Genomic DNA, 25,938 nt, shown 5'->3' on the forward strand with positions numbered 1-25,938 from the left:
TACATCAGTATTTACAGATGTTTTCTCATAGCATAATATGCCGACAAAACAGAAGAATATTATGAGTAATTGACCTGGCTAAAGTCCTGAAGTCTGTTGCTCTATGGTGCTGTAAGTTTGTTAGTGTATTTAAGTCCAGCAAGTTTATATTTCCAGTTGTATTTTCAAGTACACTAATGTTTAGTTGCTGACATGTGGGAGGGGTTTTTTGGTTTCTTTTTTTTGTTGTTGTTAGTAAGTAATATTATGGCATCTTGGATTTTGCAGTTCCTTCATAAATTATTTTAAGTTTTCTATGCATATGTGCTTACCCCCACACACATATTTACCACTTGGAGGACAAGTTGGATAAAGCAGAAGTGTAATATCACACCTTCCCTCTCCAGATGAAGGACTGGCCGTCAGCGAGTATCCAAAGTGCTATATACTCTCTGAAATACAAGGAACAAAATGCTGTATAGGCACTTGTCAATAATCTGGCCTCAAGCCCTTATTGCTCCATGAATCTCTGTTCTCTTGCAGTAGTGGCCTACAAAAGCAACAGTGTCACCATGCACTGATAGAAAGGACCCAAGTCTTCTGAAATCCTGCCCTCCAAATTTGTGGTGCTGAAAAGTGTTCAACCCTGCCCCAAATATGTAACCACAGCCCATGATGTATGCAGTACAGAGTTTTCTAGAGGGAAGGGCTGTAGGTTGTTTGGTAAAAGGTGGGTGGTTTTGTTTCAGTAAAGGAGGAAGAGAATTAAAAGAATGGGAGGAAATGAGAGAAACAGTCATGAGAAAGATTCAAAAACAAAGCAGAAAAAAAACTCCTTGGGCCCCAGAGCTGATTACATGGGTAAACTAAGAGTCAGTGAAGGGAAACGTTTTGCTCCAATTTCTTTTATGATCAGGGGAACAGGATTTTCAGCAGTGTTTGTTAACAGGATCGCACCAAAGGCTGTACTTGATTCACATCAGTCATTTCCCACATGCTGTAGTTTTACAAGACCCCAAGTTTCTGAGATTTGGATCCACTGGAACCAGAGGCATAAAAATTATGAATACCTGTCTGAATTTCACCTCCTCTCTGTACTGCTCCTGCCTTTCCTGTTGAAAATGTAAAATCTTCTTCTCATCCTTCTCCATCTATTTCTGAGTCCTTCTCACTTTCTAGTTTTAGGCTGTCTAAGAAGGGTGTGATAAAGCAGCGGTATGTGGCAGGCAAGTCCTTGATGCAGTTCTGTTAAGCACACAGGCATGGGTGCAAGAGGGCGCCCATGGAGCCCGGCAGCCGTTGCTCCCTGTGGAGGGACTGGGTCTCATGCAAGTTTTCTCTTTGACCTTCCAAAAGCACATCAGAAGGCAAGATGCTTTTAATATGGAGTGGCTCGTGCATTTAGTATTGGGATAAATATACCTTCCTGAGGCAAGAGCCTGGGAAGTCTGTTGGCTTTCTGTACAACACTTTTTCAGGAGGGACTTATCTCCGTAAGAACTGTGATATTGTCAAACTGAGTAGGGATGCAGGTTTCCTCCATTATCTTCTCAGTCCGCCCTGGCTCTCTGGTTACACTGGGCCTCAAGTGGGACAACAGGGATATCTGCACTGCCTCTTTCATGAACTCATTCTTTCTCCCCTTATCCTCTGCAGTTCCTCACTGGTCTCTCAGATCGAGATATATTTATATGAGAAAGTCATTCGCTGGTCATATTTTTTTTTCTTTCTTGTTCTTCTCCTTCTGTGCCTAAAGCTGTATTTCATAGTCATGCTCTGTGGAAAACCATTATATATTTAAAAAAAAATCGTAAGTCTGGAAAGATACTGACATATCCTCTTTTTCTTATCCAAGCAGAATTTATGGACACTTACCATTTGCACAGCACTTTGAGGCATTCACAATTCAGTTAGAGCTATGAGCTACCACATAGAAGTTCTGTATAAATAGCCACTCTCAATCCACATGAGCGGTAGATCCAGAAATCCTAGATCCACTGGTTACACCATACATGGGCTACATGTAAAGCCCCAGTAGTCTAGCTTCTCTCATCTCCCAGGCAAAGGAAGATTTTCCTAAGTGGAGCAGCTGAATATTACTTGAAATTGTTCCTCCAGCTAAAGCTTACTCATTGCAAAAGAGAAACTAAAAGGCATGAGCCATTCCACATGGCAGGTGCATGGAACTGAAGCTAAACAAAAGCCATGGCTGACAATGAAAGACTCCCATAAGCCAAGCTTTCCCTATAAATTCTCTTTCCCTTGGTCCTTTTCCATACCTGTAGCTTCTGCTTCTGTCTGCAGAAGAACTCAAGTAACAGCTTGCCTTTCAGGCCACAGTTCAGTGATACAGCTGCTTTGTCAGGAATATTAACCTGAGGAGTCCCAAGTAGCATGTCCCACCCCAGTGTCAGCTTGCACTGAACTTTCGGTTCTGTTGGCTGAACCACAGCCTCAGTCTTTTGAGGCTAAGTTCATAGAGTAGACCACAGTGTGAACTCTCAGTGACTGGTCTGTTTTAACATTTTTCCTTCATTTTTGTGGTCTCACTGTTGCTGTGCCATTACAGAAATGCGGTGTCCTTACAGCTGCTAAAAACCCCTTACTGGTCCAGCCTTAGATGAGATACTTTTCGATACAAAAAAAGTATGTCAGAACCACCTCTTCTGAGGCCTCATGCTCCTTCTTGTTCTCCTGGAGCACAAGTTCACCAACATCATGACCCTCTACCATCTGTTCAGTCTGCTGAAAACTGCTTTCCAGAATTTCTGAAGTAGAGAGACTACGATCCTGGAAAAGTGGTCCAGCAGGCCTGTCTACTCCATAGAAGGACTTTTCTAGAGAGAACTAATTTCTCAGTCCTCTTCCTTTTTTGGTACACCAGAATTCTTCCAGCCATAGGTTATTGCCCTCCCACACTGAAATGTAGGTGAATATCTTTGGAAGAACCATTAGGCTTGCCTTTTTAGTAATGGCTTCCACACATTAAGTGGCTGGTCCTTGTAACTCTCACCAAACGAACCAGTTTTCACTGTCTGTAGAACTGAATTGTAAAACTTAAGAATTACAGGAAATAGGACTCTATTCATCAGCTAGTTCATGTAAATGGCAGGACCTTGAACATGCCCAACTTGTTCTTAAAAGCTCCCAGTGGTGGAGATCCCACAGTCTCCCCAGGTGAGGTAACTGTTCTTCTTCCATGCTTTGCTTTTCTTACAATTAGAATTTCTTTCTTAAAGTCTAACCTAAATCCCCCTTGCTGTGATTCAAGGCTATTACTTCTTGTCCTATCCACATTGGGCTTGTCATACAGATTATTCTCTTTCTCTTACATATTTCTCAGCTGCTATCATTTCTCTCTCAGTCTTCTTTCCTGTTAGATAGAATAACTGCAGTTCCTTCAACCTTCTTTCATAGGTCTTATTTTCTAATCATTCTCTTTGTTCTCTGCTGACTCCTGCTCTTTGATCGGTCTACATCTGTTTTTAAGGGTAGTATTCAAAAAGTAGACACAATACACCAACTGAAGCCTTGCCAGCACCAAGCACCAAGCAGAACTCAGATCATCGGCTTGTTGTTTCTTCCCTAAGAAAGGGGGTTTTGTTGGTTTCAGGTTTTGTTTTGTTCTTTTTCTTGGACAGCTACTTGTTTTAATCCATGGTGCATCTGTTATTCTGGCTGTAAAGGGTTGCTATGTAATAGCAGTTAGGTTTTTAAGGTACTGCTTAGGCAGCTAAGGAATGGTTTTTTAGCATTTCTAGCATTTTAAATGCTCTCCAAGCATTTCTTGAAGAATTTTATCATTGTTAGGCTTTGCAATACAATTGTAAGGTAGAGAAATATTATTGTAACCATTTTTCCAATGAAGTGGCTGAAGAACTCAAAATGTTCTGTGCAAAGGGGACATTTTGTCTTGTGCCTCGTGGAGAGAAAAAGCTTTGCTGCTTTCTTACGTATATGATTCTGCAGTGTATTTAAAATCTCCTTCCTCAAAACATGATTATTCAATGAGTGTGTTCATAGCGCAGGTTTCCAAGCCAAGCCTCCCTTCTTAAGGGCTCTCAAAGGTGCTTAGCTGTAAGCTCATATGATTAATATTTTGTTCATTTCTGTGTTTTCCATTTAAGTAACTAAACTTTGGTCTTTCCTGTGCCCCAGAGCACTTTGCCAAATTCTTTTATCCCTCTTGGGACAGTTGGTCAAGGAGAAAGGAAGGATGGCAGCCGGAGAAGACAGGACCAGAGGAGAACCTGAACAAGGGGTTTCAAGTGACAAGAGAGAAACAGTTCCTTTTAACAGAGATCAGGCAGAAGTATTCATCTCTAGACTCTACTCCCATCCAGAACACAGAATTTATTCTAAATGTTCTTACTTTACATGTTCCTCTAATGTCAGGAAACATCTGAAACCCACTTAAAAATGTGTCTTACTCCCCCCTTGTGGCTGATCTGCAATAAAGATGACAATCTATTATTGCTACTAGGTTCTCAATAGTTCAAGTAGCAGAGGTCTTTGTTTTGCATCAGTAGTTTCCACCCTCTTGAGGACACATGTAGAAATCAGAACAGTTCTACATAACATCATTCATGCAATGTCTATTTTATTTGATTTTTTGTCTTAATTTTTCCCTCTTGTTTCTATGCATTATATGCATTATGAATTATAAATTGTGATGTATCAATTCCCAGCACTGCCAGAATTTCTGCGCATGATGCAATCTGGTGCTTCAGTGACGTGTTCTCATGTGACATAAATTGAAATCACAGTGGGTCATAATGCAGCACAACAGGTGCACCAAAATGTTTTAAGTGTTTTCTATTCTTTTTTTTTTTAATCAAGTCAGAATCAAGAACAATGGTAGCCATTAAATTAGTTGTGCAAATACTTGCAGACAAAGCAGCTGGAAAGAGTAGATCAGGGAGGGGACATTTTTACTATTTGCAAGGCAGATGCAGATGCATTTGTGCAGTGTAAACCATGTATCTATTCTTTTTGTCTTTCAGCATAAACCATATATCTATTTTTTTTGTCTTTCATGTGTGGTGATAAAAGTATTTTTCTTACTAGTATAACATGTTTCATTAATACAATGTTTAAATAATTAAATACAGCAACTCTGGAGGCGATGGCTAAGATAAAAGTTTGTAGGCAATCCATTATTGTGATAAGACAGTACTTCTTAAAACCCATGGAGATGCAATTTAGTAATTTAACTTCTGAAGTCAGTTGTTTAATAAACTATTACATTTTAATATAGTTTTGTTCTCGACAAAGGGAATGATTCATTTCCCCTCTGTCAATTGTTCCAGCTGAAGTTATTAATGGTCCCAGGGTTGAGGGGGTGCTGGGTTCCTGTTTGAATATCATTACCATGCTGTTCCCGCTCTCTAGATGTTGTCACTGTAGTGTTACATGTGTGATCTTTACTGGTTATAATTATTTTGTAGGGAGAGTGACTGCCATCATTTCAATATTGATATATTTCATTAGATATAATTTTGTTGGCAGAGAGTAAGAGACTGGTTAAGAGGGATATATAATTAGTTGTAGTAGGATTAAAGGACTATTAGCATACTCTAATAATGGATGTCCCAGAAAGAAACCTGGCAAAACTATTAAAGAGAGAGAATATAATACCAAACTAAACATTACCTCTGCTACTGTCCAAGTTTGTCATAGTTTTAAACAGATTTGCTTGCTGAAGTTTCAAAATATTGTTCTGTTTGTTTTCCTTTATTAAGAAAGCTATTTTAAGAAATGAATTCTTAAAAAACAAAAGGCTGGGTTTCTCTGTATTTGTTTTGTCTCCTCTTACGAAGACTCTAAATACGTAACGTTTGGGTATAGGTTTAATATTATCTGTTTGACTCTTTCTTTTGCAAGTTGCTGCCAACAGATAAAACACTGTGAAAGAAAGGCTTGGTGATCAGTTAAATCATTCTCCATATGCCCTTCCATTCTTGGTAATAACTGAGGGAGGTGGAGACTTCCACTCTGTTACCATACTGAAATGGAAAGAGAGTGAAGACTGAGACAGCGGTACCCACTGTACCTTGAACCAGTCATTGCAACCCACCTGCTGTGGAGCGGGTCACGGTGCTATGTGATGGCTCCCCTAAGATTAAGGAGCCTCAGGCATTGCCTGCTCAGCAGCCTCCTCACAGGACAGCAGGGAGACAGCTGGCAGTGAGAAGGAGCGCTTGTGCTACAGCCTTTCTGCCAGCGTTTGCTTATCGCAGGCCTTGGCGGCACGTGGGATTATTTATGGCTGAGTCCTTTACCACAGCTCTTAAGGTTCTGAGATAAAAAGTGCACACCACAGTTCCCACTACCTCTCCAGCAGAAAAGATGGAAATTGGCATTATTTGAAATTCAAGGAGTTTTTCCTGTACACAGGAATAATCCAAACATGGAACGGGATTTGTTATTAACTGTAAATCCCCTTTCCCCTAAGAAAACCAGAGTAAATGCAGGAAATAATCTCCCATTTATATACCATAGAGACAATGTTTCATTGTTTCTTATATTTTAAAGTCATAAGCAAAAAGCAAATGGAAAGTGGAAGCAAATATCAAGGTGTTAATGGGATTAATCCTTCCACTGTGCAGTCAATAGGAATTTTTGTAGCTTACTTGCGACTAATGAGAAAAGGCTTACATATACAGAATATTTGATGGTTTATTCTTTAAAGCATGTGTTATTCTACACCCAAATCAAACACAGAGGAAATGTCCTCACCTTTTTTTTTTTTACTATTAGTTCTGCACATTTCAAATTTATTTACTCTACATTGTAGTAGTTTAAGAAACTTTACAATATTCCTTTAAACACACAAAAAAGAATCTCTGTTAAAACAATTCCAAATATGCATTTCCAGAATTCCTGCAGCTTATTGTTATTAGGTACCTGCAAGGCACATAAGATTTAATAAACTATGAGCTGCAACCAGAATTTCCTTTTATGTGCTTTAGAAATTTTGCTCAGTCAGCTTAACTCCTTCATCTTCAAGTTTCCCCTCACAGGGGAATATTCCCCAAAAGACTATTCTTCTCTCACAGGCCTGTGCAAGCCTCAAGGAAATATTCACTTTCTTTCCTTGCTTTTTTGTTTGCTTATTAGTTTTATCATATTTTAGATGACCTGCACCATAAGCCACTTGGGGTCCCATCTGGCTAAAGCCAGTCAGGGTATCTCTGCATTCCAGTGCAGAATTTGTTGTAGACATGCTGTATATTACCAAACTCACATAGCAGTTCAGCTCTCCTTAAATGTGATCCCCGGCATTGCCTGCTCCACTCTTCTTTCTTTTGTCTTCAAATGATTTTCCATTTTCTTTGACAGCCTTTGAGTTGCAGCCCTACAGGAGACAGTAGGCAGAATGCACGTGTTGAACAGTTTTTGCTTGAGGCAAAGTGGCATCTTTTCTGTAAGAATCTGCGTGAGCTACTGCACAGTGCCCGTCCTGTGCTAATTTTATTTTCTCTCTCTCTTTCTTGGTCGCTATCCCTTAAACTATTTGACCCAGATAGACAAATCCTTCGAACACCTAAATTGCATGCCCTGGAATCACACTGAGTAAATCACACTCAGCATTTGTGTCCCAGGAGTATTTGTCAATACCTTTACTGTCTTGTTTTGCAACATTTTGTCTTTCTTCTTGCCCCTGTGTCTCTGCAGAGCATAGCAGACAACCTGTTGCATTCTGCTATGAAGACAAATCTAGGGTGATTTAAATGTTTTCTACTAGTATTTCTTTGCTTGCCATAGAATCCAAGCTCTATGAAGATGGTTTCTAGAAATGCAGGTGCAGGAAAGAGCTAATTTGATAGCTACATGATAGTACTATTGTAAATGTCTTCCAAACTGGATCTCCCCTTTTTCAAGTTCACTTTGGGTTTATCTGCATAAATCTCCTCAAACTACTACATCAGCAACGGACATATCTTGCATGTGTAATGCTGGAGGTATTGGAGGTACACAACAGCAAAAGCTTCCTTGTTGTCCTCAAAGTGGAGGTATAGGAAACAATGGTACGCTTGATAACTATGCATCACTCTTATCACTATGGTAGCCTAGGCACTGACATAATAGAGGCATCAAATAAAATAATAATACTGAAATGATGTTTGCAAAGTTGAGCTCGTAAATGTCAAAGGTGATTTGAGGTGGACAAGAGTGAGCCTTAACAAATCAACTAGGGGCTGCTGGCAATTGTTTCTGTTCTCAGTTCTTATTGAAACTAATATTGGACAAATTGAAAGAGTGATTGCCTTAGAGCCTTCGCAATGTCTTCGCCAATCTGTTGCCCATTTCCATAAAAAATGGGAGTGAAAATGGCAGCTGACTTCTTTTGACCTCTCTCAATTTCACTGTGGCTCCTGTCAGAGGCCTGAACGAGCAGTTTTTCAGGCAAACCATTATCTTCCGTAGCAAGTTAGTTTGCAGAGAAATTGAAAAATATCAGTCGTATAATCTATTTAAGTCTGGTCTTTCTGTATGTGTTATGATTTGAATGGTAGCAAATCAGCAAAAAAATAAAAGCCTCAACTTGCAAGTGAATGAACAAGTAAAGTTAGTTCCTTCACCAGGCATTTTCTTTTGTAGTATCAAATTCTTCTTCTGTCCCTCTGTCCTCATGATTTGGCTGCCACGGTTATCTGGCAAGTAGGATCTGAAGTTACTTGGAGTATCTGAATCTTAGTTCTCTTCCTAATTTACTGATTTCTACCTTTCTGGAATCGTGGATCAATATCTGTTTCAGTCCGCTTGCCTTGGTAACTCTTTCCCTTTCCATCTAGTATGTTTCCTTAGATTCACCATGACACTTCAGTGCCAAAAACTAGTTGCAGAAACACCTCTGTATTTTAAGATTTACTTACCCACTCATTTTCATGGACTTTTTCTTCTTAGAAACCTGCAATCCCACAGAAGTTTCTTCTTCCTCTACAGAGAATGAAACCCATTGTCCATGAATACCAGAGGTGTGCGGAAACTTTCCCTAGACTTCCTCTGTAAGCAAGAATAGAGATCCTCATGTCCCACAAAGGCAGTTCAGGCTATGTAGTCCAGGATTTACTCTTTGGAAATGTCTGTTTCTCTTCTAGAGGGAGCTGTGGACAAGTACTCTCCTAACTTTCACTCATCTAGTAAGTATTTAAAATTAGGTGGAGAACTGGAGCTTTTGTGACTCTGAGGAACCCTTAAAACAAATGTTCCAGGACCCTAGTCACTGCTGCACATAGCTTGGCCTAATACTGTTGGAATTACCCAGCAAACTTCTGACTGTATCAGGTGAACAGCTTGGGCCCTATTTCCACCTCAGCTGTTTTCCATCAAGCCTATTCTTTCTACCGCCTCAACCCCACGTTGCCGACAGGTATTAAGACCACTACAGTTCTTTTTTCCCCTGACATATGTTCCAGCCTACATCTCCTTTATCCTCTCACAAATTGGTGGTGGATTTCAGATATTCTCTCACAACCACCTTTCACTTTTGCTTGTCTTCAGTTTCTAGTCCTAGCTTTTCCTATCTGCCACCTGGTCAGCCTTTTCTTACCCTGGAGAAGTGGATTTCTTTGACTCTCCTCTTCCTCAGCAGTGAGCACAGAACTCAGATGGTTTATAGAGATAATCATGATTTTCCTCTGGGTAGGAATTAGACCCTCTCTGGCTAATCGAGACAGTCACAGAGGACTCTGCTTGCCTTAGTTTTATTGCTGGAAGGGCTCAGATGCCCCTTCTTAAAATTTCATTTGAGAAAGTCTGAAAGACTTTTCTGCTGTGAAACTTAGAAAGGACACATTGTTTGCCTTTGGAATATCTTAACTAAATAATTCAGCTGAAATTTCAAGATTAGTCTGCTGTTACTGAAAATGTGATTTCTACTAAGCTGTGGATTGTTTAGTATAAAATATTATTTCTGTATTGGGAGTAGAGTCTTCAAAAAATATATCCATGTTTTTTTTCAACAACAAGAAACAAAATTCTTGTTTTCTTTGGTATGAATGGAAAGAAGCAACTTAGACTTCATAAAATTCTTCTCACTTTTCTCCTTCCATTGTGAAGAATCACTGTGTTTAATTAAGGACAGAATCACCAGACCTACTCAAACAAAGAAGATCAGAGCGGCTTGATTTCTGTCAGCAATCATAAATTAGTGCGAGGGAAGAAACTGTGCAACAATATAGACACGAAGTAGTGAAAACAGAGACAGTTATAACTGCCATTCTGAGACCCTTTGGAAATAAGTTATTGACTGACCATGCTATAAAGTTGTAATGCCACAGCAGTAGCTCAGGGTTGCTGCAGAGCTATCCTAGTTTCCAATGCAGTTAACACATAGTTGCCATGTAACTGCAAAATACTATCCTGTAATTGGGAACTCATTAGGTGATGTGCCACTACTGTATCAGACAATTCATCTGACTCCTGATTTCAGAAATGACGGTTTTGATGCAGGCACAAACTTTAAAGATATTTAACTGTGATTGCTGGGCTCAAAATTTGGCCTATTTTTGTCAGTTTGTCACTTCTGTGTGACTTTTCTTCAGCTGTTTGTTTTATTTCATTTATTTTTATTTTGTTTTTTAAGGCTCTAAGACTCAAGGGCATTAGGCCACCTATTAAGGAATAATATAACCATATAAGTGTAGATTCCAACTAGCAGTGTTCTCACACACAGTACTGTGGAGTTGTGGGTGTACAGAGTCTGCAGACTGTATATCATGAATTCATCATAGAGACCCTACTACCCCTGTGAGAGTGGTATATTAATCTCTTCCTATTCTCCCTGTCCTTTGTAAAACTCAGATTTTTTTTTTCCCAACTCCTCACTGATGTCAGGAATGATCCAGTTCTGATCAGCAGTTGTCAGCGACCATAATTAGCTTTGGTAATACTGGTTAGTAGGTGCGTTTGAACCAAAAATTGACTGTGGGTTTTCTTATCACAGTCATTGCATCACTGCATGATGTAATGCATGCAGTAAAATCCTCATCATTTCCTACTTAACATTTCATGTTTCTTTACTCTGGAGGAATGAACAAAGCTAAATATATCTTTTTTCTGGGTTTGTTAGTCCTTAATCTTGTTCCAGATTTAAATACCAGGCTATTGGTAAATCCCCCACAAAGACCCCCTCAATATTTAAGGCTCTTGCCTTAAATTAGGGATACAGCCTGGTCCGTTTGCTTTCCTCAGGACCAAGTTTTTGACTTTGGTGTTCTGTGTTTCCCCTCCAGAGATTTTCCTGTGTTCACAGAGGAAGACACAAGATTCTTTATATAAGACATGAAGCGTTTAACAGTGAGGATAAAACAGGACTCTGTTAGCTATTGCAGACAGCTGGGCTGGCCAAATTGCCTGCCATCTAGGAGAGTGGCATTCTGTGGCTTTGCAGGTGCTGGGAGTTAAAAATAGCATGGTTCACCTCTTGGACAGGTAAGGCATTAGATTTCAAAATCCTACTCCTTTGCTAGAAGCCAGAATAAAAGGGCTTTGTGGCAGACAGCAGCATGGGAGGTAGGGCTCAGCGTGGCTGGAAAGTGAGCCATCTCTGCTAAAGTATTAAGCATGACCTACTGTCCTCTTCCTCCATTTGCAATGCTGTGGTCCAGCAGGTTTTCAGTCTCCAGGGTCATAAATCTGCACGCATAGACACTTTTCCTCCATCAGAGCAGTCTAGCTTCTGCTAAAGCCCCATATTTGCTCCATTCTTCCACTGAACCGAGGGAAGCAGGCAGATTCTGAGCAGTAACAAATCGTGACTGCCAAGCTGATGTGCTGGCCGGCGCGCTGGGCCACGACGAGGCTCAACCTGAGCCTCCCCACATGCCTATGAAATGGTGATCACGTGGTACCCCACCAGCCCTACTTACCCACACCAAGGATGCAGACCATTGGAGGGCATGACATAGGTCCTACCTGTTTGCAAAAGTCATGACTTGCCCGGACACAGCTTTTGATTACTTTATTCTGTAGTTCACTGTGGGCAACAGGCTCTTTTCCAAAATGCCTTTCTCACTCAGTCATCTGGCCCTTCCAGATGTGCCAGCCTTCTTTCTTCTGTTTTCAGAATGGTTTTTGGTGGAGGGGGTTTCAGTGGCAATGCAGCAATCCCCCAAATCTGACCTTTATAAAAGACTGGAAAAGGATAAAAATTACTCCTTTTTGCTCTATCCTTTGCAGTGCCTTTATAATGTATAAAGAAATAACAGCCACTGAGCTTTCTCACTTTTATCTTTGTTTTAGTTTTAACTTTAGCAGTATCATACCTTGATACCCTCCTTCTTTTTTTTGTGAAGAATGTCTAGAGAACTTTGCAATTGGTGGTGTTCAGCATCCTTTCTCAAAGGGCTGACAGCCTTTTTCTCAGGTGTTTGTCAGGAATTTAAGTCCTAGAAGTGCTAATAGGATGGGAAAAAAAAGTTTTAAAGAGTATGATTTAAATATCCCATCCTCCTGTCATTAAACAATTTCCAATCTTTTGTCCCTTTTTTTGTCATAATCCTACCAGTTCTCCAGACTCCTGAGAAATTATCTAGAGAAAACATGGAAATCAGCACCTGAAAAACAAATGCTTTTGAAGGGCAGAAAAAAGCTTTGATGGTTTATTTATAAGTTTAAAGAAGAGGTAGCAAATAAGTATATTTTATATATATATATATATATATATTAATTTCACTTTCAAGTTCTTTTATACCTTGCTATTTGCAAATTGGAATGAAAAGACGGAGTTAGTGATGTTTCTAATACCACAGACTGATTATCAGAATGCAAAGGCTTTTTTCCACATCATATTGTATATATTTTTTCTGTGCTTTTGCATGTATATCTGGCATAATAGAAAACAAAATGTAAAACTGAATAGATTTGATCAGTCATGTCAAATTTAGATGGGACTTTTTTCTTCCATGCAAAGTCTTACTTTTAAAATATGTATACAATATAGCAATTAGAGTACTGTGTCAAACAGGGTCCACCATTTCAACCTGCTACATTCATTTAGAACAGCTTATACATTACACTCTATTCAGGCTGTGGAACTACCATGTCCTAGAATGAATACAAACTACGGATAAAAAGCTTTTTGTTCCAAGGCTCCACAAATGTGGAATCAGTTACCAGTTGATTTAAGAACAATTGGGAGCTTTTCCTGTTTTAAGATGGAACTGAAACAATACCTCATGATGACTGGAAGTTGTTGTAATTGTTTTAATTGATGTTATTCTAGTGTTATCTTGGTTTATTGTTTATTTATATGCATTTGTTTATCACAGGTCATGCTCAAAAGTGGGCTTTCATCTCAACTTACATAGCCAGCTAACAAATATATGTATATATGTGTATCAGCTACACTTGTTTATATCTGACAGCACAACCATATGTATTCTACATATATTTCTTGCTTTTATGTTTATGCTATCGATTAAGACATCTGAGTTTGATTTCAGCTTGACTTTTAAGTTTGCAGAACAAACCAAGCAAGTATGCATGTAATAATATCAGCCAAATTATTGTTTGGCTCCCAAAGCACAAATCAAGTTAAAGCATTAGCTAAGCACATTTTACTGTGCTTTTTTAAGCAGTCCATTCTTTAGCTGGAGGATTTTACTCCTGCACTGCACAGTAAGCAGTGTTAGCTTTCAGAAAGTATTTTTGTATCTCTAAAGGCAAACAAGATATTAAAAACAATGATAGCAGCACTTGTAGAGAAATATATTCTGCCATCAAGTATTTATTATCACAGCTGATAAAGTAATGGCACGTTTAATTTATGCTCTCTGTGAATGATAAATATCTGTGTAAGTACTCCTACCTGTCTTTATGTATCCAGCAAGTAAACTAACCAATAAACAGGAGGAATAGAGAGGAAGAGCAAGTCATTATTTCATCTGTTCCATTTACAGACTCACAAGTCACAAATGTGCAGCTGGGAAATGTGTTTGTCTCAAAGCTTCAAATTTGTGACATGTTAATTCATAAATAATTGCAGTCACATGCTCTTCCTCGAAGGTATTAGCTCAGTATTCCCAGTGCAGTACACTCTACTTGTAATAGAAAAGAGTAGAGTGGACAAAAGTGGTTTTCATAAATCAGATAAAATTGCTCAATAAATCCAAAACATCTTTCATTATTTCTAACAGAAAATGAGCTTAGTTATGTAAGCAACATTTTTTAGATTTGAATGGTCTTTGCAAACTGGCAGGTGAGGAAATAAAGGGCAAGGCTACATTATTTTTGGTTATTGAATCTGTCAGCTAAAGGTTTCATAGCCCTTGGACCAAATATGACTCTGCCTTGCATCCCATTCTAACCCACAGACCAGCTTATATCTAGATACTAAATACTTGAATTAAACAAGTGCACATTTCTATTGGGGCACTCATTTGATAACATTGCCTGTGCCATTGTCTAAATGCAGCTGTTTGCAAAAATACAGGCTTTTTCCCCAAAAAAATTGTTTTTGGTACTCTGACTGCTAAGCAAATAATACAGTATGAAAGAAACCTGAAGGAGCCGTTAGGGTCCATTGTGTCAATCCAGCTGCTACACATGCATATTAAGTCCACATTTAAAAATGCTTGTAAAGCTTTTTCTATTTGTTTTGTTTTGCAGTCCATTTTTAAACATTCATACTCTTTCTTCTTCATTTTCAAAATACCTAAACCATTCTGAACTAGTCCTTGGAAAAATTCCAATTTCAACTGAAAACCATTTTAGTTATATAAGAATAAGATTTTTTTTTTTCTAATCAGGTGAACTTTAGGAAAAATCACATAGTTTTAATACAGAAAAATAGCATTTCCTTTAGTTACTAAAAAAAAACTTCTCACCTCCTCTGAGAGCTGGTTGTCAGGCTCCAACCAGCATTGGATTTAGAATCCTGAAAGTAGGAATTAGAATGGAAACCTGACTGACCCTGACTGTAGTTATTATGGTTCAAACCACCACAAATTTCTCTTGATAAGGATAGTGTTCTGTTCAAATATCAAATTAATCTCCTAGGCATATGGTTGTCATCCAAAACTTCATATTTCTAATAATTCATCTGCTGGAATACTTTGAATTCAGAGAATCAATCTTGTGAGTGTAGCGTAAGTACAGCATCACAAATGAGAATGCCAAATTTAAACTGTTTAGTCTGGGAATTTATTGCTGGCACTGGAATGGTTGTTGGCAGAAAATGTCCATATAGGGAGTTCGTTCAGCTACTTCATTTCCAGTCTATGTCATTAAGCAGTGGTTTGAGGACACTTAGTATTTCAATGCAGTAAAAAACAAAAAAGAAAAACAAAAAAAACCCTCTCTGTTTAATTGCATATTGGTACCTCAGAATTTTGGCTTAAATATTAATCTGATTTGCATTTATAAACTGAGAATTTCTTAGCAGTAATTGAAAAAGTTTGTCATTAATATAAGCTGTCAGTGGCCTGAATAGTGATACCAGTCCTAATGCTCATTTTGCAGATGTTGATGCACAATTTTTTATCTTGAGTTTTAACAGCTCCAGCCACATAAATGATATCTAGCAAGCAGCTGGCATAGGGATAGGGGCAGTGTGTTTGTGAAAGAGATTTACTTTAGGAATCATCCTACTCCAAGTACAGAATATGTAGGTTTAGCATATAAATTATGCTTTCTTTATCTAAGGGGGGTTGAAAAGAGCTTTAAACACGAAGACCAAGCGAAATCTGGCCTTACCTGTAGCACACTGCAGAAAGGTGTCAGGCAGAACCAGCCACTACTTAGAACCAAGACTTACCTTGCAACTGGAAGCATAAAAACTTTTGTTCCCAGCTAATACTTACATACACACCAGTGACCAACCAATCTGAGGATGTGAAACATTGTCAAAACTCTAAATGCATCAGGTGGATACATATCAATATTAATTTAAGCCTGGAAAACATGTCTGTGCATTTTCTTTTTCAGGTGAAGACAGAGGTTACAGACAGGGAAAAAATTAATAGCAAATACATGTCTCATTGTATTGCATGAGGTCAGAGAATCGTAGAGTTATTTACCAGCAAAGACATCCCAAGCAAGTAATTTAGCCTAGTCTTTTTCCTCCTTCCCTCATGTATTGTGTCGGGATTGATTTCAATAAACTTAAACCATTACTGAGGGATTGGCATTAAGTCTAGCCCTAAGTGGCTGCAGTGGAGGTGATTCTGGAAAACCCCTTGATAGTGTGCTCCATGACCTCTCTGTTCTTGCAGTTATAATGTTTTTTGTAATATTTAAGTATATTATCTATGTTGCAGCTAAAGTCCATTACTTCTTGTTTTGTCCCCATTGACTAATGAGAATAATTGGTCCCTGTACTCTTTGTAACACTCCTTTATGAAATTGTAGAGAGTTTTTACGTTTCCCTTTTGGCTTCTTTTCTCTAGACTGAACATATCCCAGTCTCTTAAGCTTTCCTCCTGGGCCTTATTTTCAATACCTTTTATCATTTTTGATGTTCTTCTGTTAAATCCCTCTAATTTGTCTGTATCTTTTGAAAAGTGTAGTAGCCCAAACTATATGCAGCTCCCTGAACGAAGCTTCAGCCGCGTCAAACAGAGCGGAAAAAATGCCTCGCTTGTATTATATACAATACTCCAATTAACAAGACCTAGTGTAGCGTTTGTCTTTTCTGTGACAGTGTTGCTTTTTTCACTTGTTCATTGTATTGCCCATTATCAGTACTACTTCCTTCTCAGGAGTATTCTGGTCTAACTGGTTATATCTGTAACTTTGATCATTCTGCTCTTAAATTGTTCCATCATCTGCTTTGAGTTTCCATCTGGCTACATATGCTTCCCATCTTTGCTCTTATTTGTATATGGCTTTGCCTTGTCTGAGTCTTTGTCCCGGTGCAATTAATCTACCCTTATTCATTGAGATAATTTTGTTATATTGTCTGCGCGGTTGACTTTTTCCACCATTTCTGTCAGCAATACCATCACAGGCTTGTCTCTATATCACTTTAACTATTGCTACTGTGCATGTAGGGAATAAAAAGACATTGTCCTTATATACATATTACTTCCTTGGAATAGGTATTTATACATAGTCAATGAGCTGTGAAAAGGGTGAGGAGGCTAGACTGGAATTCTCCGACACACAAATTTTCTTCTTTGCATGGTTGTTTGGTAATGTGGTGTTCCCTTTCCTTCCACCTAAGTACAAAACCAAATATTCCACATTCTCCCATAAACTAAAATTTCAAAAACTCATATTGGAAACCTGGCACATGATGTTCCAGAACCAGAATATGCATCCCCAAGCCACAGCAGCTGCAGCCTCAAACTGACTGCCTCGACCCGTCCAGAGGCAGGCAGAAGGGCATGCAGCAACTGCTGAATCCCCACGCGGCAATGCTGCACTGCAGAACTACCACACGGCAATGCAAACCCTGTTTCCTTCTAGGCTGCTGATTCTGCACTAGCAGACACTCGCAAACATCAATTTTCTTATTTGCGTGTTTTGCATGTCCTCACTAGCAAAAACTCCTGAAGTACCTCAGTTTACCTGCCAAAGACTGAATCTTTCCAAGGATTTTCATGGGATTCTTGCTCCACAGAAGAGCTGCGAAATTCCTTTTACTCTTTTATTCCTGTTACCCTGTACCGTGCATGAGAGAGTGCTCTTCATTCTTGCTGGGCTAATGAAGATTTACAATGTTTATTCATTTCCTCTTTCCTCTTAACATGAACCGGAACAGTTTGCCTTGCTCAGGTTTCTAAAGGTATGTCTACCTCACTTGCTCAAAATGCATTCCCAGGAACGGACAAGAGCGCTTTGTGCCTGGCCGCAATCCACACCAGGGCCTCGCATGCTGTCTGTGGGCAGCCTGCCCAAACATGCCTGGCAGGGTCCTAACCACCTACTTACATATTAATACCATCTAAGAATGCCCAATGTGTTTGGGCCCACGGGATGTTGCATGTCCTAAAGAAGCGTGTTTTCTACTCACGCGTTCGCTGAGCGCGGAGGCAGATCCAGCCCAGGGGGCAATCAAGGGGCACCCCTTGAAGGAAGATTTAATCATTCTCTCAGAGGTGAAATGACAGCATTTCCAGCACGGTCAACCTCAGGTATTTGAAAGTGAGGAGGTAGGCTACCTGAAATACGAGATTTTACAAAATAATAATAAGCATATGGGAAGGAAGGAGGTCCTTTTACTTATACATGTTGATTTTTGAATCCTTATTTTTAACTTGATGTATATTTCTCGGTGGGGGGGGTGGTTCTGGACAGAAAGGGAGGTTTTTCATTTTTATTTTTAAAAGGAGAAAAAGTTTCTCCTCTAATCTTCTAATTCTAGCAGCTAGAGCACTAACTATTTAGAACTAAGTAGTATTATTTTTGCAGTGAAATTATGATAATTCCAGGTGTTAGAATGTCCGTATAAACAGTGACCTTGGACAGGCCATGTGCTGAGATACTGACTCTGGGTGAGTGCAGCTATCCCCCTCCAGCACAGCTGTAGCTTATACTAGCAATAAAAGCATTGTGATGGTGTGTTATTTGAAAATTCAAAAAGCAGAAGAATTTTTATTAATAACAGTGCTTTCAGATTCATATAGTTGCTTAAACATCAAGGCTTCTGCAGCGTAGCTTTTAAGAGCATTGTGAAAACTAAATATATGAATAAACACCCCACCTCAAACCGACACTATTTTACCAGCTGTCCCTAATATGGATCTGGCTATTATCTTGCCAATGTCTATGCCAGTGATATTGCCTGTATGAATAAAATGTTTGCTTGTACAGTTGGTCCGTATCTTAGATCAGGATTTCTAAATAAGAGTGGGAGTTAAACCCAACATACTGAGTCATGGTAAAGTTCTTTTCAAGGCTGAGGAAAATGTAACTCCCAGAATAAATTACTGTACACAACATTTTCTTTTGGGCCAGTTACCACTTTGTAAGAATCATTCAAGTGCTCTTATCTCCTCTTCTAAAAAGCTTGCTTTGACGTGTTCAAACGTTAGCTGCTTGCTACAGGAAGACTTACTCTCCAAGAATACAAAGATTCAGTCTTTCATCAAACCATACATAGCGGTACATTTACTCTCCCTGAAGAAATTGTTTCTGCTGATATAGTTCAACTACACTGAAGGAAAAGAAAAAGTTCAGTTCTGAGCAGATGGTTAGGATGACTGACTGCAAGCCAGGGCTAAGATATTACTAAATATTGCTTGTGTTAAGAGCGGTGTAATTTCCCTATGTATCCCACTTCCAATTCTTTAGCTGTTTCCTTCTTCTCCAAGAAAAACAAGTTAGGAACTGGTTCAAAATGATTCCTCTGCTTTTATCATGTTTCGTATTCTTCTATTTATTATAGGATTTTTCAGCAATAGGGTAACCACGAAAAATTTTGTTCTGTGATGTGGGAAGTGGCTCATCAGAAGCAGGACCAAGACAGAAATTTCTCCCGTTTCATGAGAGTACAGTAAAAAGTCTCGGGATGGTAAACAGTCTTTTCATTCTCTAACCTCTCCTCTGACTGATTTTAGAGAGCCAAAGCTTACATCTTCAATCGTGTCACTTTGGGGAAATTTTGTTCTTAGCATAGTAGTGCTGATGAATAAGCTATGGGACTTTCCACAGAATCCCACTATGCAGCTGGACAAAGTTATCTCTATTAGTTGTTTGGGTTTTTTTTATTGTGATGTATTTTTTGATAAACCTTCTTGTTATAACTGAATAATAGATACATTATAGGTCATGAACAGAGATATATCAGGACAAAATAATTCCAGGAAAATATTAATGTTTTAATTTTGAATTACTCTGGCTGTAGCCAGAATGTTTATGAGAGATGTCTTGTGATTACTGCAAAATAGGAATAGAAAGTAAATTTTCAATTCTGAAATACGATGATTTACAATAGAAAGCCTGACTCTGAGTTACTTCCACTCAGAGAAACACAACATACGATGTGTTCTGCTCTGACTAACCAACATAACAATATTGAATGCCAAATTCTGAATATCAGGCATTCACAGTGAACTGCTCATAAATGATACACCTTCATTCAGGGAATAATTCTGAATAATAAATCTAAGAAAGTCATAAACTGCTCTTGTACAATTCACAAACAGAGAAAGGAGGTGAGATTTGTCTAACAAATTATTTGGAGTGAATTGTGCACCCGGCAGCTACCTTGAGTCCCTGATCTGTATTCTCTAAAATTTGTATGGGATGTCTCCTCTAAAGATTTTGCAATATAATTACCTAGATCAGTCATCCCCCAGCTGGATCCTCTATGACAGCATCAGTGTGCTCACATATTCCTGGATGAGACTCCTTATACACCATTTCCTTATGTCACTTCCACATTACCTTTCTAAGTAGATTTGTCACCTGTTCTGGGAGAAACTGTGGCCTCCATTTCCTTCCATGACCTAAAATAATTAAGAGCTAAATCTCCTGTCTTTGAGTACTTTTGCATACGCTTAAATTTATGCACGAGTAGTTCTATTGATTTCAATGGATCTATTCATAGGACTACATTTAAGCAAACTTGTTTGCAGGCTGGGGCTCTTAAGAGATTTGCCTCCTAGTGTTATGCGCTTCCTACTTTATCAGTACATAGATCATTATCACTCCGCAACGTTTTAAACATGCATTACTAACCAAAGGAGCTGTGAATTATAGATAATAAAAGGGACTGATTTTGCTTGTGTTTATACCCTTATCTTCAGTTGTATGTTTGTGATGTGCATGGAAGTATATGAAACCAGAAAGAGACCCAGCGTATTTGGAATCTTCATTTGCTTTTGAAAGGAACTTTGGGTCAGATCCCCATAGAAATCTGTGCACTTATTTGCAATTTCAAGAGGTGCTTCGTAATAAATGTGGCTCTGAGCATTGAGAAAATCTGTGTATTTTTTCCAGCCATTTGTGGGAGTAACACTGACACTAGGACAACTATAAGTGTAGATGTCTGTGATATATTTCACTGCTGTAACCCATCCAGACAGCACTGGAGTGCAGCAGTCAGCTGAAGGAGCTGGCTTTTGGGAGGGGGAGAGTGAAGGAATATCTAAATGGGTTAGCTGTTAAGAACAAGAAGCTTTTGATTTAAGAAATATTAAAAGTGAGTTCCTGGATTTTATTCCTGACATACACCCAATTAATATATTTTCCAAAACCAAGACACTTTATTTGCAGGATTTAGTTAATGTTAATGGGGACACTAAAGGGATGTTTTAATATATTTAAGATGCTTTTAATTTTTTTTCTGGTTTTTGTTTCAGAAATATAGAAGCTGCTTCTGACCTAATTGATCAAAATGCTGTTCCTTGGGAAATAGCAAGGCATGTCTTCTTTTCAAGGCAAATGAATTTGGGGGCTGGTGAGAGAGGGAGAAAGGTAATATATACTAGAGAATGCGCCAGGAATTGAGTTGGAAATAAAACTGCAACATAACATGCATTTTGATTTTGCTCATGCAGACATTCAGAGCATGTATTTCTTCATTTGGATGCATACAACTAGTTAAAAATATGTGTCAGAAGTCTCTCCGCTCTGCTGCTTTTCCAAATTTCTTGGCAAAGGTGTTCTTCAGATTTATCCTATGATTGCTGTTTAGAAATTTCCACTCATAGAGAGGTTCACACAAAAATAATCTAACTAATTAAATAATTTCACTAATTAAAGAAAAAAATTACCAGAATTGTATATTTTTATTGGGGATTTTCAGAGATACTTCTAGCTAATTTATCCCAAATCTACTTGAAAAGTTTATTTTTCTTCCAGATGCAAAGTTCTTTTGCTATGTATGTTAACTATCTTAGTATGTTAATTACCAGACAAATGGCTAGTGAGAATTAGGCTTCTTTAAAACAGAAAAATTATCACATACAATTTAGTTAAAATATTTAGTTTGCTGAAATTTTTCAGGAAAGTAAAAAAAAAAAAAAAAAAGCCATAACATTTTTGACTGTAGACACACACAGTTTGTAAACAGATCAATTGCCTTTCATACATTTACATTCTGCTACCCTTTTTTTCCCTTTAAAAAGCAACAAACAAACAAAAAACAGGTTTTCCATTCACCTCCTGGTCCTTAGATGAGGTACTGGACAAAGAGTACTGAGACACCCTCCTGACCTTATAGGCTGACCTTTCCCCTGTGGTGTAAACTTCACTTTCTCCTGTTTCTTTCCCCTTTTAATAACTGCATGGTCACCATTTACCAAATAGAAAAGGAATACCTTACATGATGACACATAAGCCAGGGCTCATTTTAATATTCATGATTTTGCCAGCATTATTAAAGAAATTCAAGTAGCTAATGAACACTGGATTGCATTCCTTCACCATATATCTTTTATCTGGCTGTTAAAGTTAAGCATTACTAATGCAGTTTTAACTTCTCCTTCTTTGGAATTCAACTCCTGGCGGTCATGTAATACATGCTCTAGATTCTCCAGAATACGTACCTACATTAACAACCACAACTATTTATAGTTGCTACAAGGGTCCTAAAGACGTGAAAGTTCCCAGTCCCAGCAGCTTTAAACTCACTGAAAGAAAGAACCAAAAAAGCTAGGAAGTTCTCCTCTCAAGTCAAAATCTATAAGTTTGTTTACCATCTCAGGTTTTTTTCAAAGCTCCCTAGGAAAGTCCAGATTTAGGTTTCAAAAACCATAAGGCAAAAAGGAGCCCCTCATTGCATCTGTTTGTTTCTGAACAAATCTTGAAATTTTCTAACTTTATCTCCATCCAAAGCAAGAGGTCAGTTTAGAAATAAAAAATACAATTACTACATGAAAGGAAATGGCATTCAAATGTTGTTAATTAAATGAGGGAATGGATGTCAACGTTAATGTGTAGGTACATAAAAAGAACCTTATTTTGCAGATGTATGACAGGGCTCCCTGAAGAACACAAGTTTTTCTGTATTAATTCCATGGTAGTTGAAAGCTACATAATCAAAAACACCTTCTAAGTTTGGCAGAAATATAACACTGGCTGTTTAAAATAAAAGGTCTGTATGGAAAGTTCAGTTTTATTTTGTTATTTTTTTTCCCTCTAGGGTCATTGTGGTAGAGGAAATATTTTTATCTGAGCCTCAGGAAATGGTGGTCTGGCTAAAGACTGCGGTGGTGTGGATGGTTATGTGAAGAGCATTTACACAGGGGCAAAGGATGCCATCATTTACCTCTGCCCCACAGCTTCTGGGCTACAAGAACTACTCAGCATCAGTGGCCACCTAGACATATCCAGTGAGGAAGGAGTGTGGAGGCCACTATCTTGAAGCAGACCTTCAAATGTGGAGTGAGGTGAGTCAGAGATGTGCAAATAAGATATTAGTGTGGATAACCAGAACCCTGCTGAGGTATATTTCAAACAGAAATTCAATGAGAGGCCAGTACATACCTGACTTTCTTATATAAATGGGCTGAGGAGCCAAGGAGCATACAGTTTTCTGGTGGAACTTGAACTTGGGTCTCGGTGCTTTGCAGGTGATGCTCCGTCTCTTACTGCAGAGGCAATGTAGGAACCTCAAATTAACAAAAATCTAGCAGATTTTCTGGAAGCAGTTGTACCATCTTTCACTCCTTTCAGGACTCTTCAAGTGTTTATCATATCCCCTTTCTAATATAAGGAATCCATTTCCTTTTCCACACCGGAAAATTGGTGCATGGTATATCTATAGATCCATTTCGGTTCCTTTGCTATCATTCTGCCTGTTCCAGACACCTTAAAGGCTATAAGGAAGGAGTGTAGAAACACTGCCTCTACCCACAGGGATGGGGTTCGGAAAGCCACAGCACAACTGAAGTTGAAACTGGCAAGTGACATAAAGGGCAACAAGACGAGCTTTTGCTGCTACGTTAGCAATAGCAGAATAAACATGCAAAGTATGGGCCCACTGCTGAATGGGGGATAATTTAGTGACAGTGGATGAAGACAAGGCTGATAAAGCCTTCCTTGCCTCATTATTCAAGAGCAGGCCCTCCCAGGCCTTTCTGCCTGGGAGAAACAGGGTTCAGGAAGGACAGGAATTACCAGTGATGGAAGAGGATCAAGCCAGAGATCTCTGGAGAAATCTCAACTGATACAAGTCCATGATACCAAATGGGTTGCATCCAAGGGTGCTGAAAGAGCTGGCTAATGTCAATGCAAGGCTGATCACTGTCATCTCGGAAAGTTTGTGCAGATCAGCAGAGATCCCGGATGACTAGAGAAATGAAAGTGTTACAGCCATCCTCATAAAGGTCGAGAAGATCGACCCAGAGAACTGCTAGCCAGTTGGTGTCACTTTGATTCCTGGGGAAATCATGGAGTGAATTCTATTGGAAGTCATTTCTGTAGATAAGAATAAGAAGAAGGTGACTGGCAACAGCCTGCAAGGATTTACCAGCACAAATCACATCTGACCAGCCTGACTGCCTTCTGTGATCAATGACTAGATCTGTGGATAGTTGGAGAGCTATGGACTTTATTTGTTTTGACAAGGCTTTCAATATGATCTCCTGCAGCACCCTTGCTTCCAGGTTGGGACAATATGGTCTAGATGGATGGTCTACTAGATAGCTAAAAACCTATTTGCAGCAGCAAGCTCAGAAGGTATGGTTAATGGTTGGTGGCAAGCAATTAGATGTGTAGTCTATCTGCAGACCTATCACGTTTAATATTTGTATCCATGAGCTGGAGGGGGAGACAAGCTCATTCTTGACAATTTGCGGATGACATCAACCTGCGGAGTATGGTCAATATGCTGGAGAGCAGGGCTGCCATCCAGAGGGATTGAGACAGGCTGGAGGAATGGGTCAACAAGAACCCCATGTAAGTCAACAAGGACAAATAAGAAGTCCTGTAACTGGGATGCACTAATCTCCAGCAATGGTGTAGGCTGGGGACTGATTGACTGAGGAGCAGCTCTGCTGAAAAGGGCCTGGGGATCCCAGTGGGAAGCAGACTAAACATGAGCCAGTAGTGTGCCCTGGCAGTAAGGAAAGCTAATGGCATCTTTGGCTGTATTGGCAGGACTGTATTAACTTAATTAACAGTATATTGAGAGAAGTGCTTGTTCCCCTTTACTTGGCACTTATAAGACCACACCTATAGTGTGTCCAGTTTTGGACCCCCAACACAGTAGAGACATAGCTGAATTGGAGTGAGTTCAGCAGAGGGCCATCAACATGGTCCAGGGGTTAGAACACCTTTCCTGTGAAAAGAGGCTGGGAGAACTGGGCATGTTCAGCCTAGAGAAGAGGAGGCTTCAGGGGACTTCATAGCTGCCTTTCAGCACCTGTGAGGAGGCTTTTGAAAAGGCAGAGCCAAGTTATTCACTGAGATGTAAGAGAACAAGTGATGACATAAATTGGAACAGGGAAGGTTCTTCCTAGATGGATATAAGAAAAAATTTTTTACAATTAAGAAAATCTGCCCTTGGAGGTTTTTGAGATTGGACTGGACAAAGGCCTGAGCAACCTGAAGTCTGCTTTCAGTGTTGACCTTGTTTGAATAGGAGGTTGGACTAGGGGCTTGAGGACCCTTCCAATCTACTTGATTCTGTGATTCCACGAAACCTGTACTGAAAATATTTTCCCAACAATTCCTCACTTGCCCAAGCTTGAATGGATTTGATTTTATATCAGTGCTATGTATCCTTTTAAAATTTCAAGCCTTTGCTCTCAGACATAGAAGACTTAGAGCTTTTCAAAGGAAAGACTGCCAGGTTTTTTTTGATGTGTATGAAACAAAATCATCTCCTTGGACTCATTGTTGGGTACTACTGAATTGTTTTCTCTGAAATATTTGAAGAGAGGAAAATAAGGTCTGAGGCAAAGTTACATGCATTTAAAAAAAAAAAATCCGTTTCTCAGACTCTTGCTGGTCTACCACTAGTGCTAGCAAAGCTGCTGATAGTAAATCGTGACTATGGTAAAAGTTCAGCTCCCCATAGCACCACCCAGACACTACATGATGACAAAGTTGGCAAACACT

General features: G+C 39.1%; 1 long non-coding RNA gene across 1 annotated transcript in view; it reads left to right on the top strand.

The window, feature by feature from the left end:
- The first annotated feature begins 23,025 nt into the window (after positions 1 to 23,025).
- The window catches only part of LOC112984953 (uncharacterized), a 180,554-nt gene continuing 177,641 nt past the window's right edge, over positions 23,026 to 25,938 (top strand). Inside the window, exon 1 of the long non-coding RNA XR_010386366.1 lies at positions 23,026 to 23,264. This is a non-coding gene — a long non-coding RNA (uncharacterized LOC112984953). The remainder of the gene's footprint in view (positions 23,265 to 25,938) is intronic.

The sequence above is a fragment of the Dromaius novaehollandiae genome, chromosome 1 (assembly GCF_036370855.1).
Source record: "Dromaius novaehollandiae isolate bDroNov1 chromosome 1, bDroNov1.hap1, whole genome shotgun sequence".
NCBI lineage: Eukaryota > Metazoa > Chordata > Aves > Casuariiformes > Dromaiidae > Dromaius > Dromaius novaehollandiae.